Here is a 16,771-nt window from a genome sequence, read left to right on the forward strand (position 1 = left end):
CAGGACTATTGTTTAGAACACACCAAGTTTAAAGGTTGAAATGTCTAAGGAGGAAAAGTCTAAATTAAGACTACCCATTTGAATTTTATTGTCAAAATATTGATTGAAAAAAAACAACAAGATGTCATGTTGGTGACAAGCTTCAATGATCACCGAGTGATAAAAAGAGGTTTCTCGGAAGAGAAAGTTCTACAGTTGAGCATAAACATTTGGTACGACACCCTGAGAATGGTGTAGGAGACCAAAGAGATTCAAATCCTATATCCTTGAATTACAGTGGGAGAGGATTAAGAAAGCCAGATCTTATACTCAATGGGAGGAAGACAGTTCAAATTTTATGTTCCAAAGGTACAGTGAATTGAACCTTGAAAATTACAGTGGGGGCAATCTGGTTAAGTAAGATATGAGCATTACCAACCGGAAAAGATAGCATTCTGACATGTTGGCAATAAAACCTTATTGAACAATGAGCAATAACAACTCAAACATTGAGGAATCATTTTCATGACATTTTGCATTCATGCATGCACATTTAGTTAGGAGATTTTGATTCGTTCCGATCATACTATTCTAATCACTAGGCATAAATAGACCCATGAAATGGATTCTATAGGTTTTGTTCCAGTGATGTTAAGCCTTTGACTAGTAATATGAGTAATATTGGGCTCCAAATATTCCGATCATAATATTCTAATCACTAGGCATAAATAGGCCTCTGAGAGGGATTCTACAGGTCATGTTCCCCAGAGAACAGATCGGTGAAACCAAAAATCTTTTCTCCCTGAAGTTGCAGTGGAGCAGACTGAAGGTAGCGAATCTTATTTCCCTGGCTTTGCAGTGGAACAGATTAAAGCTAAAGGTAGCGAATCTTGTTTCCCTGGCATTGCAGTGGAATAGATTAAAGCTGAAGTATAGCGGATTAAAGCTGAAGGCGGTGAATCCTATCTCCTTGGCTTTGCAATGGAACAGATTAAAGCTAAAGGTAGCAAATCTTGTTTCCCGGGCATTGTAGTGGAATAGATTAAAGCTGAAGGCGGTGAATCCTATCTCCTTGGCATTACAGTGGAATAGATTAAAGCTAAAGGTAGTGAATCTTGTTTCCCTGGCATTGCAGCGGAGCATATTAAAGCTGAAGGCAACGAATTGTATCTCCTTGGCATTAAAGACTAAAGACAACGAATCTTATCTCTGATTGAAGACAGACTACAAATCTTATATCTCTAAAGTTGCAGTGGAGCAGATTAAAGCCAAAAACCTTTTCTCTCTGAAGTTGCAGTAGAGTAGGTTGAAAGAAACTAATCCTATCTCCCTGAAGTTGCGGTGGAGCCACAGATCTTATTTCTCTGAAGTTATAGTAGAGTAGACAAAAGAAACCAATCCTATCTCTCTGAATTTGCAGTGGAGCGGATTAAAATGATGGATCTTATCTCTCTGAAGTTGCAGTAGAGCATATCGCATCAGACTTTATTTTCTTAAAGATGCAGTAAATCAAGTTGAAGCTACAAGTCTTATATCACTGAGGTTTCAGTGTAGCAGACTAAAAATTGCATATCTTATCTCTCTAAAGTTGCAGTAGAGCAGATCATAGCAAACATTATCTCCCTGAAGTGCAGTGGAGCAGTTGCAGTATAGTAGATTGAAACAACACTTCCTATACCTCTGAATATGTAGTGAATTGGAATGAAGCTACCTTAAGAAGAAAAGCATCAAAGTAAGTCAAGATCTGGTGAGACCGGGCAAAATTGGTCCTTTTTGAAGTCTTTGCTCCGTTCTCGTTACACGACAATGAGCAAAGAGGGGCAACTGTAGTGACCCATTTTTGCCCGGGGCCCAATATGACCCAAACAAAACCAAACACAAAATGAAAACAAAACCTAAACTAATTAGCAGCCCATTTTACAACTGGCCCAAACAGCCCAAACTAAACCTAACAACCCTAGCCCAACAGAATCAGAAAAATGAATAGTAAAAAAAATACCCTAGGTGCACCGCACCTAGGTCTTCTGACCCCTAGCCGCCAGCCTGCCTGCACCGCCTCTGCAACCATCACAGCAGGCCTCTGGCACCTACAAAACAGAGAATAACACGCAACAACAAATGCAATAAAAAACAACATGGAAATGGACAAAAAAGAAGAAGCAAACAGTTTTCGATTCGGCTATAAAAGCCCGAACTTTATCTTTTTATTTTTTTTACCAGCACCAGTGAATCAAAATAGCAGAAAAAGTCTTAAAAGGTGTTTAGATCTTTTATTTTATTTTATTTTATTTTATTTTTTTCTCTTCGTGTTCTTGTTCATTTTTTTATGTTTTTTTTACTATTTTTTTATATATGGAACTATCTCAACAAAAAACGCAATAAAAGAAAAAAGGGAAGGGGTACCTATCGGTTCTGAAAGCCTATTGCCGGAGGCCTTCTTTTGGCATTGGAATCGGATCGAAAAGGGTGCGAAAGATCCCATCTATTCGGCCTTTTGGGTCAAGAGAATTGGGTTTCTAACAAGGATTTGGAACGGGGTTAAAAAACCCAATCTTTGCCTAGCTCCGACCACCGCCTGCGGCGGCGCGGCCGTTCGCTGGTGGTGACCATGGCCGGAGGAGGGGAAAGGTTTTGAAAGAAAAAGAGGAGGTTTTTTAAAATTTTTTTAAATGGTGGTAGAAATGAATTTTTTTAAAAAAATTGGGCTTAAATAGCCCCTTAAAACAGCGCCATTTCATCTGACCTCCCCAGGCGCCAAAACGGCGTCGTTTTGGGGAGGTCGACCCGAAATCGACCCGACCCAGGCAGGATCCGCGTGTTTTTTAAGCGGAAGGGATAATTGCGCCTTCATCCCTTCCTTTTTTTAATTTTTTAAATTAGGTTTTTTTATTTTTTAAATTTTACCCCGCGTTTTCAGCGATTTCAATTTGGTCATCGCTAGACGACGCCGTTTTGGAGGAGAAGGGAAAATTGCCCTTTTAGTCCCTCCATGTTATGCCCGCATTCAGAAAGGTCCCCTATTTTTATTTATTTACAGATTTGCCCCCCAAAGTTCTGTTTTAAGTTCAAATCAGTCCTTTTTGTTACTTTTTGCTATTAAATTAATTAATTTTAATGGTGTTATCATTGTTTTTACCATTATTATTATTTTTAATATTACTATTACCATTATTGCGTTTATTATTATTACTTACCTTATTATTATAATTATTTTCTCATTCATACTTTTTTTTAATTTAATTTCAAATTTAGTTATATATATGCGTACATACTTTTTCATATTATCTATATCTATGTACACGTGTATATATATAGATATATATATATTTATATTTTATATACATATCTACATATCTACATATATATATTATATTTCATGAATACATATACATACTTATATATATTTTTATATTTTATAATTTTTATATGCATATATATACATACATATATATCTTTTTACATTTTTATAATTTTATTCATCTTCTTTATTTATTTATTTACGTTTTCATTATTATTTTGAAAGAATGTTTTGTTGCGGAAAGGATCGATTCGAGAACTCCGATATGACTACAAGTAAATTGACCGGAACGAAAAATAAAGTGAACACAAGGATTTACGTGGTTCGGCTTTAATGCCTACGTCCACGGGCAGAGGCGAAAAGAAATTTCACTATAACAAGATGAAGATTACAAGTGTTTTACACTCAAGACACAACCCGAGAACCTCACAACTCTCAACCCCTATAGAAAACCCGAAAGCTAAAATCCTAGCTTTCAAAGAACAAGCTTTGCTCTCTCTTGGTTTGGGATGATGAATATGGCTAATGAACCTCTCTATTTATAAGAGAGTTCAAGGACATAATTGTCCAAAACTTTGGCAAAGATTTGTGGTTGAAAATGGACACCAACAACCATCCACTAATCCACTACCACCAACAACCCACTACCAACAACAACAATCCACTACCAATTTTAAGCCATTTCTTAACAAATCTCCACCTTGGCTTGAAATTTACCAAGCTGAACATCATAGTGAATTCCTCGAACTGGATCACCTCTTCCAAACGCCTCTCTGGCGCTAATCAATCCCGAATACCTATCAAGTCCAAGCAATGCTTGAACTTATATGCAGGGATCACCTTAGTTAACATATCTGCAGGATTCTTCTCGGTAGCAACCTTGCTGATAACAATGTCACCTTGCGTAACATGTTCCCGAACAAAATGATATCTGACATCAATGTGTTTGGTCCGTTCATGAAACATCTGATTTTTAGTCAGATGTATGGCACTCTGGCTATCGCAAAATACAACAGTGAAATCCTGTTGTAAACCCAAACTGCTTACTAGACCTTTCATCCACAATGCTTCTTTCACTGCTTCTGCTAACGCCATATATTCCGCCTCAGTCGTAGATAAGGCTACGGTAGACTGTAACACAGCTTTCCAACTAATGGCTCCTCCAGAATAAGTGAAAACATAACCCGTCAGAGATCTTCTTTTGTCCAGATCTCCAGCATAATCAGAGTCCACATAGCCCGTGACACTGCTAGTGCAGTCACTCTGATCATATACCAAGCATAAATCTGCAGAACCTCTCAAGTACCTGAGAATCCATTTCACGGCCTGCCAGTGTTCCTTGCCAGGACAACTCATGTATCTGCTAACCACACTAACTGCATGTGAAATGTCTGGACGAGTGCAAACCATTGCATACATCACGCTTCCAACTGCACTCGAGTATGGAATGTGAGACATTTGCTGCTTTTCTTCATCAGATTGTGGTGACAACTCTGCAGAGAGTTTGAAATGTGGTGCCAACGGAGTACTCACAGTTTTCGCTTTATCCATGCCGAAGCGTTGAAGAACCTTTTTAATGTAGTTCTTCTGCGACACACGAAGCTTGCCCGCCTTGCGATCTCTGTGAATATCCATGCCCAAAATTTTCTTGGCAGCACCCAGATCCTTCATCTCGAATTCACCACTCAACTGCGACTTTAACTTGTTGATTTCCGACATGTTTTTGGAAGCAATTAACATGTCATCAACATACAGCAACAAATAAATGTGCGAACCATCTGAGAGCTTCCGATGATAGACACAAGCATCATAGTCACATCTTGTGTAACCATGCTGAATCATGAAGCTATCAAACCGCTTGTACCACTGCCTTGGGGATTGTTTCAATCCATATAAAGACTTCTTTAATAGACAGACATGGTCTTCTTTACCAGGAACTGTAAAACCCTCTGGTTGACGCATGTAGATTGTTTCCTCGAGCTCACCATGCAAGAACGCCGTTTTTACGTCAAGCTGCTCAAGTTCTAGATCAGACTTGGCCACCATGGCAAGTAATACACGAATGGAAGAATGCTTTACGACTGGGGAGAAAACTTCATTGTAGTCAATCCCCTCTTTCTGAGTGAAGCCTTTAGCAACCAATCGTGCCTTGAATCTAGTTGCTTCAACCCCTAGGATGCCTTCCTTTTTCTTGAAGACCCATTTGCAACCAACTATCTTCTGGTTACTTGGCGGCTTAACCAACTCCCAAGTATGGTTCTTGTGAAGAGATTCTATCTCCTCACTCATAGCAATTGCCCACTGTGCCGACTCATCACACGTGACAGCCTCATTATAACTGGAAGGTTCTATACCAATGGACTCCGCCACACTGAGCGCGAAAGACACCAGATTAGCGTAACGCGGATTTGGTTTGATTTGTCTCTTCGTTCTTCCAGTGGCAATGCTATATGGTTTTTCTTGAGGTGACTCATCTTCATCGGAATCTTGCACCTCAACTTGATCATCCTGGACTGAAGTACCTTCCGTAGGAATTGGAGCGTCCACCTGACACTCCACCTGCTTCTCAACACCGTGATCTCCCATTCTATCTGACTCCTCCTTTTCCCGGGAATTTGTGGTGGATCGAAGCATGGATGACTCATCAAAAGTCACATCTCTGCTGATGATGAACTTGGACGAAACCGGATCAGGACACCACAACCTGTATCCTTTCACCCCTTGGCCGTATCCAAGAAATATGCATTTCTTCGCCCTCGGTTTGAGTTTTCCCTCATTTACATGAGCATACGCAGGGCAGCCAAACACTCTTAAACCAGAGTAATCAGCAGGAGAACCAGACCATACTTCCTCAGGAGTCTTCAGCTCAATAGCTGTTGACGGAGATCTGTTAACCAAATAACAAGCAGTATTAACAGCTTCAGCCCAAAATTCTTCACCGAGCCCAGCATTTGATCGCATGCAACGAGCTCGCTCCAAGAGAGTTCTATTCATGCGTTCTGCAACTCCATTTTGTTGTGGTGTTCGACGAACAGTGCGGTGTCTCACTATTCCTTCATTTTTGCAGAACTCATTGAATTCACCTGAGCAAAACTCCAAGCCATTATCCGTCCGGAATCGCTTGATCTTCTTTCCTGTTTGATTTTCGATCAAAGCTTTAAATTGCTTGAAGTTGATGAGAACCTCATACTTGCTCTTCAGAAAATACACCCAAACCTTTCTCGAGTAATCATCGATAAAGGTAAGCAGATATCTGTAACCACCTTTAGAAATTGTCGGAGAAGGCCCCCAAAGGTCAGAATGGAAGTAATCCACTGTGCCTTTTGTCTTGTGAATCCCAGTGCTGAACTTTACCCGAGTCTGCTTACCGAAGACGCAGTGCTCACAGAAATTCAACTTTCCTGTACACTGCCCAGACAATAATCCTCGTTTGCTTAGCACCGATAAGCCTCTCTCGCTCATATGCCCGAGCCGCATATGCCATAACTTCGTGGTGTCAGAATCTAGATCATCTGATGATGACACTCCCGCAACACCTGTAACCGAGGAACCATCGAGGAAGTAAAGGCCCCGCTCCAAATTACCACGTATCACAGTCAAAGCACCCGAGAATACCTTGAGAACTCCACCTTCAGCAGAGTACCGAAAGCCTTTCTTGTCCAACGTACTCAAAGAGATCAAATTTTTCTTCATTTCTGGAATGTGCCGAACATCAGTTAGAGTTCTAACAATACCGTCAAACATCTTTATACGAACTGTGCCAATCCCCATGACTTGACATGCGTGGTCATTTCCCATTAGTACTGAACCAGAATGCTTCTCGTATGTTGAGAATGCATCTTTCGAAGTACTTATATGAAATGTAGCTCCCGTATCAAGAATCCATCTCCCACCAGCGTAAGAGTCGGATACTGCAAGAACGATCTCGGCATCACTTGAAGAATCTGCATCAGCTACATTCGCACGATCATTTTGTTGCTCCTGTGATTCTGATTTCTCCTTCCTTTTCGGACAATCTACCTTCATGTGCCCGTACTTCTTACAGTAGTAGCACTGTATTCTCTTCTTGGACTGCGATCTAGGATGGCTTTTACTTGAACTTCCACCCTTTGCCTTGGATCTTCCTCGAGCAACCAAGCCTTCGCCTTCATTGTTTTCGACCACCTTACCAGTGATTTTCTTCCTCAACTCACTGGAACTTAAGGCATTTTTCACCTCCTCTAGAGTCAGGTCATCACGACCGTACATCATTGTATCAACAAAATTCTCATACGAGGGAGGCAAAGAACACAAAACAATTATTGCTTGGTCCTCATCATCGATTTTGTTATCGATATTATTCAAATCCATGATAATGGAATTGAATTTATCCAGGTGCTGGGAAACAGGTGTACCTTCCTCCATCTTCAGGGCATAGAGTCTTTGCTTGAGGTAGAGCCGGTTCGTCAATGACTTCGTCATGTACTTGCTCTCTAACCGGAGCCACAAACCGGACGCGGTTTTCTCATCCGCTACTTCTCGTAGCACTTCATCTCCTAGACATAGCAGAATAGCACTATGTGCTCTTTCTAGCATGTCATCCTTTTGCTCTTCCGAAAGCGTGCTTGGTAATTTATCTTTACCAGACAATGCTTTTAGCAATCCTTGTTGAACCAGCACTGCCCGCATCTTGATGCGCCATAAACTGAAACTATTTTTCCCGGTAAATTTCTCGACATCATACTTAGTCGATGAAACACTTGTAGCCATAATTTGGAACCTTTGAATGAATGATAATATTTTCTTCCTGATGTGAAAGATCAGACAAAGCTGCAGTCACAGGGCAATTCAGAAAATATTATCACTCCTTCAACTACGCTCTGATACCAATTTGTTGCGGAAAGGATCGATTCGAGAACTCCGATATGACTACAAGTAAATTGACCGGAACGAAAAATAAAGTGAACACAAGGATTTACGTGGTTCGGCTTTAATGCCTACGTCCACGGGCAGAGGCGAAAAGAAATTTCACTATAACAAGATGAAGATTACAAGTGTTTTACACTCAAGACACAACCCGAGAACCTCACAACTCTCAACCCCTATAGAAAACCCGAAAGCTAAAATCCTAGCTTTCAAAGAACAAGCTTTGCTCTCTCTTGGTTTGGGATGATGAATATGGCTAATGAACCTCTCTATTTATAAGAGAGTTCAAGGACATAATTGTCCAAAACTTTGGCAAAGATTTGTGGTTGAAAATGGACACCAACAACCATCCACTAATCCACTACCACCAACAACCCACTACCAACAACAACAATCCACTACCAATTTTAAGCCATTTCTTAACATGTTTTAATTTTATTTGCTTATATACTTGTTATTTTGTATGATATTGATTTGTCCTTTTATTTATCTTATTTTGTTGCTATTGCTCGTATTATTTTTACATTATCGTATTCATTATTGTTTTGTTACCCATATTAATACCATGTTTTATTTCTACCATTTCGCGTTAGATTAATTCTATTTTGATGCATGAATTGCGACTTTAAAATAATTAAAATTTCGTATTTTGATTTGAAAAGATCGTACCCTAACTTACGGGGTTTCGATTTTTTCGGTATATTCAAATAAACGATTGTTTTTTTAACAAATTTTTTTAAAATAATCTCGAGAATTAAGAAAATCATATTCTAACTTACGGAGTACGATGTTTTTCTAAATTCGAGATAATCGAGTGTCTTTCAAATAAGTAAATTTTTCGGCATATATTCTCGTATCGGGAATTCGATACATTGTGTCCTAATGCATTGGATATGACATGTTGTTTTCCCGAGATGAGGATTTTTCTAAAAAATAATAAAGGCAATATTCAATGTTTGAAATTTTGAGAAATTGTGCCCTAACGTATTGGGCTGCGATTTCTTCAACTGAATTAAAAAATTGAATATCCTTTTAAATTTTATTACATGAGTTGTTTTAGGACAAGCTCATTTTTGAGGAGGTGAAATATCATGCCCTAACTCATTGGGTTTGATATTTTCTCTCTCCAAAATGAGAGGGTCTTAACGGGTAATTTGTTTTATACAATTTTTTTTAAATACAAGGATCGTATTTTAAAATCTTTGCTCATTTTTTATATTAAGACACTAATTAAAAAGCTAGGTACCAATTTTAGGCGCATTGAGGGTACTAATCCTTCCTCGTGCGTAACCGACTCCAGAACCTATTTTTTGGTTTTTTGTAGACCGAAAAATAATGTTTTAATAAATTAAACTATTTATTAAAACGATTAAATTGTGAGGTGATCCGATCACACCTCATTAAAAAAATTGGTGGCGACTCCCGTAGCTTTGAGGGAAAAAAAAGACAGAAAAAGAATTTTAAAGACACAAATTAATAAAATAATTTTTTAATCTACATTATATTAAAACACACACACAAAAAAAAAATCACCTCATTTTCCCGTAGCTTATTATTTACAGTTTTTCTTGCAATCCAAGTGCGAGATGATCACAAATTCCAATTGGCAATTGGAAAATGAGATACGATTTTTATGTTGTTTTTTTTTTCATTTTGAAATATAATAAAGGCGAAATTGACGGACGGGAAACTTTCTCCTTGGTTTAAAAGTCCAGATATCAATTACAGGACATAAAAAACAACGACAAGTATTGGTGGCAAGTAGATGATAGTGAGTGACACTATTTGATTTAGTCTAATTATTATAACATGTTTGATTGAAACTATTTTGTAATCTCTGATTAAATAAATATTGAGAGGAAAAGACTTAAATTTTCTTCTTTTCCTTAGCTATAAAATTGAATTTCTAGTTTGGATTACATGCCTGTGGTTCTCATCTCTAGTTATGTAAGGCTGAGTCGCTGTTAGTTGGATGGACCTACATTGAAAACATGAATTGAAAAGATAAGTAATAGAAACTTTGTCATATTTAGACAAATATCAACCACATCTTTATTAACTTTTTACATTTCTTATCCCAATATTCAAAACCAAACAATAATACATTCATTGCATGTTCCTTTTCTCAAATATCATTTTATTTAATGTCATTAGAGATTACTCTATTCTTTTTTCTTTGTGATAAAAATTGTTAAACAAAAAATTATTACAAATGTTGTAGGAATCTATCCTTTGAGATTGTTTGATTCTAGTTTTTGACAAATTGCTCAAAGTTGATGGGATAAAACAAGTGAGTTTGATGGTGTTCGGAAACAAGCTTCGATGTTTAGTGAGATCAAAATTTGTTGGCAAATTAAATTACTCAATGGGTAAATATCCATGGAAGTTATTGTCCCAGAGTGGGGCTGGACTTGGATGGTGTCTGCGAGACTCATTTTTATCAAATTCAAATCAGTGGCAGTAATACCGATTAAATTACAACTAGAAATAAAAACAGATCAGTTGGTTTGGTTGCGAAGAGGTTTCGAGGGTCATGCTTTTGGTTGCGAAGAGGTTTCGAGGGTCATGCTTGTTCCCTATCATCCCAAGTACTACTAAGTCAGTACCCCTCTAAATGGGGGGAACTTTGTTGATCTTTCATTGGTTTAAAAGTCCAAATACCAATTGTAAGGCATCAAAACAACAAAGACAAGTATTGGGGACCAGCTGAAGAGAGTGAGTGACACGGTTTGATTTAGAGTCTTATGATTGCAACATGTTTGATCGTGATCCTCAACTTTGATTGTAATGTCTAACAAAATAAATACCCAGATGAGAAGACCTTTTTTCTATAAAATCTAAATTTCTAGTTTTGAAGGCATGCCTGTAGTTCTCATCTCTTACTTGTTCTGCACGGCTAAGTCGCAGTTGCTTCGATGGACCTATGTTGCCAACAAGTAATAGAAACTTTGTAATATTCAGATAGATCAAATTAAGCTTTTTGTGGACCATCCTCAAATAATTATTTTTGACAATCTTGAATTTAACAATCTAGCTATTAAATTTAATTAACAATATAATTATAGTTGCCTTGCATTTAAAATTTTAATCTATCATTTCGGTCCAAAACTTTGTTTATTTCATATATATTATATAAAGCAAAGTTTTTACGTATTTTTGAATGTAACTAAGTAATTAAGCATGTTTCTTCTACCGCGAGTCAAAAGTTTGCAGCAATTTTAGCCATTTCGTACACTATATATCATTATATTGTTGCATTAATTAAAGCAGAATAATATATATTTCCATAAGTTTTTAAAAATATCATAAATTTCCATTGGGAATCTTGTTGGTGTATTCTAAATTACATAATAATCAGAAATATGAAAGATTTCCATATATTCTCGCCTTTTAGTATAAGTAATAATAAAAATTTTTGCTGATCCACCTTTACTATGAAAATAAAAAAAATTACAAAATTAGAACCGTAAATCAATTTTGGTTTAAAATTTTAAACCTACATATTAAAGATATCCTAACAATTTTACTTTATAAGAGCACAATTTATGGAATAATTTTTATATCCAATCAAAGGCCTTTCATTCTTATAAATATCGGAAATTACAAAGTTAATCTTTGTGTAGAAAATCTGATAGGTAAGTAGCATAGCATCTATCTAATAGATTAGGAAATCTGTAGTCTTGAGATGGAATAGATTTTACGGTCACATTGGCAACCTTAAATTATAACCTTCTTTGATCTCGTTTGCATAACATTCATCTAATTTTGAGAAATCTTCACTTTTAATTTCAAAATTGTAATTAAATAGTTTTATCCAATTAAATAATAATAATATATGGCTATGGTGATGTCTATAATTTCATAAAATAATTACTCTAATCTAATCCATGTCTCTTTCTTTCTGAGTTTATCAAGCAATAAATTCCCTTCGATTTCACCTAACTTGTTATAATAATGTTTTTTCAAATTAGTTAAAGAAGAAAATTTGTGATGTTATACTTAAATTGAATCTTTCGATTTATTAGGAATTGCTTTTAAATTAGAAAGATCAAAATTTAAGTAGAATCACTTAGGGATGCTAGTGGGGCAAGTTTTGCGGGTCCCGCCCTACTTCGTGCTCAATTGACAGTGGGATGGGGACAAAAATTAAACCCGTTGTGAGTGGTGGGGTAGGCGTGAGTATCACCTTGTACCTACCTCATCCCCACCTACCCCATCCCATCCTACATAATATAATAAACATATTTAAAAAATAAACATTTATAAAAAAATATTTTAATAATTATTTTAATAGTATTTAATTTTTGCTCTTGTGTTGCATTTGAAGATATTTATGATGTATTTGAGATATTGTTTGTATTTTGATATTATGTAATGACTTTATTTTTTGAATTTTTAAACTTGAAACTATATCTTATTTACCGATTAAAGGTCGTAACGACTTAACTTTTTTTTAAATAGTAAATAGTGACAGTTAGAATAATGTCACATATGTGGTGGGAGTCTGGAGGATATATATTTTATACTTTTGTCACAAAAAATTGGTTTATATTTATTTAACTGATACTTATAAATATATCATATGAAGTGGGTCATAAGGCAAATATAGCGAGGATTAGGTGGGTTGTGGGTGGTAGGGCGAGGATGAAAATTGTGTAAGTCAAAGTCTGTGTAATTTGTAGTAATGCATACCAAGAAGGAATCTTCTGCCCTCTCTCTTTCTATCTCTGTCTTCCTCTCATTTTGGTGTATTGTTTGTTTGGATGTGTTTTGTCTTGTGTTGATCTCATTTGTTTTGTTCCAGTGATGTTAAGCCTTTGACAAGTAATGCAAGACTGCATGTCTACACCATTATTCACTATTCAACAATACATTACTTATTTTTTTCTTTGTGATAAAATTTATTAACAACAAATGCTATGCTTGTTTTATGGATAAAGCAATGTTTATTTAATATATCCACAACAATATCAGTCTGATTTACTGAAAAATATATATTATATATCCACAACAATAAATTAATTTCCAGTTATACGTCTCATCCAATAATAATATTTTCACTATTACCAAATATTTTCTCTTTTAATAATTGTTTAGAAAATGGCGTTCAACATGAATTTAGACAAATAGTTTAGTAGTAGATTAAATTCTTTGGATATATTAACCAAATCCACATCAACAAATTTTACCTCTGATGGATTCAATTGAACATATAAAATAATAACTTGTTAGAAGGGTTGATTAATTGGAAAGCATAGAATGGGTTAATCAATTAGAAAACTAGAATTTATAAAACTTAAGGATATAATTTTATATTGGAATTATTCAGTGGGATGAAGAGTAAATTTCAAGTAGCAAAAGGATGGATCCATCTCTCTCCCTTCCATATTTAGTCTTTTGCAAATCTTCAAGAATAAGCTGATGTACAGTTATTTTACTTTGAATGCATGAGTCTATGGTAAGGAAGGGGTCCCAGCAGCAAGGTAAAATGGTAAGTGTTGAAACAGAAAATAAAAGAAATGTAGCCGCTGTGGGTCTTATGGAATTAGTATGATTTAACGATGATGGGGTGTTATGGTGCTTTGGAATCATCGTTTCTTTTAAGATGATTTGATTTGGTGAAAGGGAGAGGGCCCGATGTGGGTATTTGGTTGCATCTTTATTGTTGTACAAAAATCTTGCTAGTTGGAGGATCAACTTTCCTTTTAATTTTAATAAAAATTATATATGAACTTGTGAACTTGTATTCAAATTGAATCTTTCCATTGAGTCGGCTCTTGCAAGTCAATGCAGCAATCAAGAACCATATTATTAATACCCAGCTAAGATCGTGGACGTTTTCTACTCTATATCTTTCTCCTAAATGCTTCATTCCAGTGAAAAGTGCTGCAATTCCTACAGTAATGGCACCTCTGCCGATAATTACATGGAAATACTCCCAAATTAATCTCTTTGTGGAAGCGTCCTCCCTATTAGCAGGTTTCTCCGGTCTGAGATATGCATTCATTGGTTGCAGAGAGGCAAAAACTATGGCAGCAATACCAAGCTTAACATGTAACGAGCTGACATAGAAACCGCGAAGTTCGGCAACTGCAAAAAGAACACCAAGTAGGATAATTGCTAATCCTGAATATTGTAGGTAAATATGAATTTGGTACCATCCATCACCCTTTACATGTTTTAGGTATCTAGCAGCCAATATTCCACCAGGAATCAAAATACACCAGGAGAGGAACAGTATAAACCCATGTACAGCTTTGACAGGTTGTAAACCTTGCTCAGCCTCGGAAGAACCACGGATAAGCAGCACTTACACAGGCCTTTGACTCGTGACAGTATGCATGTATTTCTCACTGAGATGTTCATCAGTCCACTTTGAACCCATTGCCCATATGACTTTAAGAGGAGTTGTAGGATCAACAATGTTCTTGCACTCTGGCTTATCATTTTGATTGCATGATGGTTTTAATGGACGCCTGAATTCCAAAGTAATGATGCCATCTTCTGACCTGCACCTGACATGTGTCAGATTCTCATTTGTTGGATGGATGTTCAAGGGATGCTTTCCATCAATCCAATATGTATTTAAATGCCCTTTTCCAGTATCGCCAATCCAGCCCACATATGCATAGCTATTCACCATCCCATTACCGAAACCTATTGCAAGATAGCCACTCTTATTCACACCATGGGCAGCAATAGTTATTGAATCTTCTGATAACGTCCAAAAGAAAGTAACTTGATCATCTAAAAGCACACTAGTGAGGGCACCATCAAAAACTTGAACCTTCCATCCCATCTTCTCCTGGTACAAGGACTGATAATACACTTGATCGGGGGTATTCCTATCGGGAACCCAAATCAATTCGTGAGGATTTGCTACAACTCCTTCTGCTTCTGGCCCTCCAGAATAAATAGTCTCAGTTGCATTCCTTAATATAGCATTCCCTCCTAGAGAATCTGAAGTAATATACAATGCAACATCATGCCCTGCCTGCACCAAAAACTTAACTGGAACCCCTCTTTCCACTCTCAACACCGGTGCTTACTTATTATTAATATACAAAACCTTAGACGGACTTGGCGGATTTGGATAATGCAACACCTCCCCTGTTGTAGCAACAAGGGGGACTTCTGTATCAACAATAATCAACTCTTGATCCTCATTATCATCAGCATCCAATGTCCCAAAACAATCATCTACCTTCTCTGAAACATTAAGCACCAAATGTCCTTATGCAACCTTCTCTAGACCCCATGAAATTGGGGCAAAAAATGAGACCGATTTTCATTCAGTGGTTTCATCAACCCTAATGCCCAAATAACACTCATATCCTCATTAGGATACACAGGCAAATCATACTTCTTATCTGTCGAATTCAATGGTTTCCTAAACATAATTAAAGAAACCCCATCTCTCCTATGTCCATAAACCAACCTAGTATTATTCACCATCATGCCATTTTTCGAGTTCTCATAAACTACATCAGGGCAAACACCTATAGCTGTCTGATCTTTAGAACTCAACTTACATTCACTATAAGCCGTAATGTAAAAATCATCAACAAAAGGCCTACCTTCCTCAGTAAAACTTGCCACCGTAACATCAGCTTTGGACATCAGCTCCTTCGTCCTATTCGGATTCGCCCACCCAAATGCCATGTAATAGGTCGTCGGCGCCGCCGCTTCTAACCCGATCTTGATCCAGTTTTCCTCCACATTCAAGTTCCACCGGACCCTATAATTATCCGACAAGTTCTTGCAGTTATCAAACACTGTATGCACCGAGTCCGAAATTGAATCCGACCCGTTTCGAGGGAGGGTGACATGGCCGAAGTCCGAGGTGCTGGCGATGTCCTAGATTGAAAGATCGTTGATCTAGTCCCAGGTTATGTCGGGGAGCAATTGGACTGGAAACGATGCGTTTTTGTAAGTTGTTTGATTGAGGCGTTGACCAGAGATGGGGAACCAACTGGTGAGGTCAGAGAAGTTGAGGGAGACGGCGCCCCAAAAAATGACGTCGGATGAGCCGGATAACATGTCGAATCCGGTGACCTGGAAAGAGCAGCCATCAAAGATTTTGAGATGGCCACGGAGTTGGTGTCGGACCATTGTGAAGTTCGATTCGAACCCGACTAGGGAGCTGGTGTTGGAGCATTTCTGACCCAAATCCTCTTTGGAAGAGGCGATGGAATTGATTAGGAAGAGCAGGATTAGAAGGAAAATTTTGGAATTGTACATTCGAATCCGGTCGCGGGTGATTCGAGAATCCGAATTCGGTGATGATGGAAAATGAACGTTTCAAAGAGAAGGAAAGAGCCAATGAGCGGCTCGTGGTGGTGAGTGGTGACTCGGTGCAGCCGGAGCGAGTCGTCAACTTGTCTCGATATTGTTTTATAATTTTACTTTTTTTTCTGCTTTTCTGAAGAGAGGAAACCAGAATCCCAACTATCTTCTCAACTATCAGTTGTTTAATTTTGCTCATTCAACCGTCAATTTTTAATCTAGTTCAAATTTTTTAATTTTGTAGTCCAACCGACTGAGATTTTTTTTTTCCAATTTCCGTTAAGTAGGGTTAAATCTCTAATG

General features: G+C 37.3%; 1 protein-coding gene and 1 pseudogene across 1 annotated transcript in view; both read right to left on the bottom strand.

Annotated features, from left to right (window-relative positions):
- Positions 1 to 16,771, bottom strand: part of LOC107935666 (receptor-like protein 53) — a 152,411-nt gene that overhangs the window by 44,227 nt on the left and 91,413 nt on the right. The gene's annotated exons all lie outside the window — the stretch shown is intronic.
- LOC107963661 (cytochrome b561, DM13 and DOMON domain-containing protein At5g54830-like) lies at positions 13,842 to 16,697 on the bottom strand (annotated as a pseudogene).

Source organism: Gossypium hirsutum, chromosome D11 (genome assembly GCF_007990345.1).
Source record: "Gossypium hirsutum isolate 1008001.06 chromosome D11, Gossypium_hirsutum_v2.1, whole genome shotgun sequence".
Lineage (NCBI taxonomy): Eukaryota > Viridiplantae > Streptophyta > Magnoliopsida > Malvales > Malvaceae > Gossypium > Gossypium hirsutum.